The sequence below is a fragment of the Otolemur garnettii genome, unplaced genomic scaffold (assembly GCF_000181295.1).
Source record: "Otolemur garnettii isolate 467f Iridium unplaced genomic scaffold, OtoGar3 scaffold00125, whole genome shotgun sequence".
Classification (NCBI taxonomy): domain Eukaryota; kingdom Metazoa; phylum Chordata; class Mammalia; order Primates; family Galagidae; genus Otolemur; species Otolemur garnettii.
This window is the reverse complement of record NW_003852520.1, coordinates 1297670-1299883: the sequence shown is the minus strand read 5'-3', so window position 1 is coordinate 1299883 and position 2214 is coordinate 1297670. Positions and strand designations below refer to the sequence as shown.

At 44.2% G+C, this 2214-nt stretch overlaps 1 non-coding gene across 1 annotated transcript; it reads right to left on the bottom strand.

Annotated features, from left to right (window-relative positions):
* Positions 1–1471: 1471 nt before the first annotated feature.
* LOC111727823 lies at positions 1472–1578 on the bottom strand. The gene has a single exon (XR_002775280.1). It is a non-coding gene; the product is annotated as a U6 spliceosomal RNA (small nuclear RNA).
* Between the last annotated feature and the right edge of the window lie 636 nt (positions 1579–2214).

The window sequence follows — 2214 nt, the reverse complement described above, 5'->3', positions numbered from 1 at the left end:
ATTGTTGTTTGGCGGGTCCGGGCTGGGGATTTGAACCCGCCACCTTAGGTGTACATGGCTGGCGCCTTAGCCGGTTGAGCTATAGGCGCTGAGCCCACCATGGTCTTTTATAATAATAATTATCATTATTATTATTGTATTCCCTGGACCTTAGCATCACAGTTAATAAGCATTTAGCGATTTTTTATTGAATGGTGAATAAATGAATGAGATGTGTGCATCTATCTGAAAAGAAGAGGCTGAAGCACAAAATATGATTTAAAGAGATTTCTTAAGTCAAAGTAAGGACAGCTGCCTTGGATACAAGCTCAGTTTGGCCTTTGCTACAAGCAGGATTTTAAAGGCAAAAAAGGGAACAAGGAGTGGCCTGTTACAGAGTTGTTTGTCAGGAATTCTCATAGGCTTACAGAAACAACGTGGATTAATGATTGCCTAAACGTTTAGCTGTAGGGTGTGGGTTGCAGTGTGCATCATGGCATTATCCCGTCAATTTATTGCTGCCGGTGGCAACAGCAAACAGTTTCAGGAGATGAGGCAGCTCAGAGCGGAGTGGGATGTGACTGCCGTCTAATTGTGTTAATGTCTTTCTGAGCCTGATCATTTAAAAGGACTTCCATTCCTTAGATAAAGCTTCTCTTCTTTTCTCATTTGCAATCTGTCTTGGATGTGATTCCCTCTACCTCAAGCTGTAGGCCAGCATCCCTCTGTGGGAAGAAATCATTTACACAGCAGTACTGTAAGGAAGAAAATGATTCCCAACTTTTTTTTTCTTGAGACAGAGTCTCAATATGTTGCCCTAGCGCCGTGGCGTCACAGCTCACAGTAACCTTCAACTCTAAGGCTTAAGCAGTTCTCCTGCCTCAGCCTCCCAAGTAGCTGGGACTACAGGTGCCCACCACAGTGCCCGTCTATTTTTTGGTTGTAGTCATCGTCGTTTGGCAGGCCTAGGCTGGATTTGAACCTGCCAGATCTGTGTATATAGCTAGCGCACTAGCCGCTGAGCTACATGCGCCAAGCCGATTCATATATTCAAAAATTTAACCTAACAAAACGACAGTGATGCTTTTGCCATCCATTCATTCAACAGATGTTCTAAGTATCTTCTATTACTCAGATTGAAAGCCCTGGAGATAGAATTGCAGAATTAGAAAATAGGAAAACTGCATGGATTGAGCTGTTTACGCAATTAAAGGGACTGGTTTATACACCAGAATATCAGTTTCTTAATTCAGAAAGGTGGATTTACCTGGACTATCCATTTCCTAACTATGGACATCCTCTCTTTTGTATAATGGTACCTTAAAACTAGATAGGTTAGTAGGTTTTTTTAGGGGGTATAAATGTATAATCAGTGGCCATCAGACTAAAGTATGAAGCTGTCTTTCAAGCCATGGAAAGGCCTGGAAATGTCTATATATTTCTCCAGCGAATTGATTATTCCCATGCTAGATGATCATGGTCAAATGCTCCCCCAAATATGGAACACTTCACGAATTCGCATGTCATCCTTGCACAAAGGCCACGCTAATCTTCTCTGTATCGTTCCAATTTTAGTATATGTGCTGCCAAAGTAAGCACCATGTTCAAATTTTTATCTAATTTTACTTTTGATGTATTTCCTATGTGAGCTGTGGTTCAAATGTCCCCTCTAAAAGTCATGTTCATGGCTGGGCAGCGGTGGCTCAAGTGGCTAAGGCACCAGCCACATACACCTGAGCTGGCGGGTTCAAATCCAGCCTGGGCCTGCCAAACAACGACGGCTGCAACCAAAAACTAGCCAGGCGTCATGGTGGGCACCTGTAGTCCCAGCTACTTGGGAGGTGGAGGCAGGAGACTCGCTTAAGCCCAGGATTGGGAGGTTGCTGTAAGCTGTGATGCCATGGCATTCTACCCAGGGTGATAGCTTGAGGCTCTGTCTCAAAAAATAATAATGATAAAAAACTCACATTCAGACTTAATCTCCAGTGGGGCAGTATTGAGAGACAGGGCATTTAACAGGGCAGAGCCCTCATAGAATGACTTAATCTATTCATGAATTAATGGGTTAATGAGCTAATGAGTTACCCAGGGAGGGGAACTGGTGACTTTATAAAAAAGGACGAGGGCTGAGGGAGGTGGCTCAACCACATAATCCCAGCACTCTGGGAGGCCGAGGTGGGGGGATGGCCTGAACTCACGAGCTGGAGACCAACCTGAGCAAGAGGGAGACCTCGT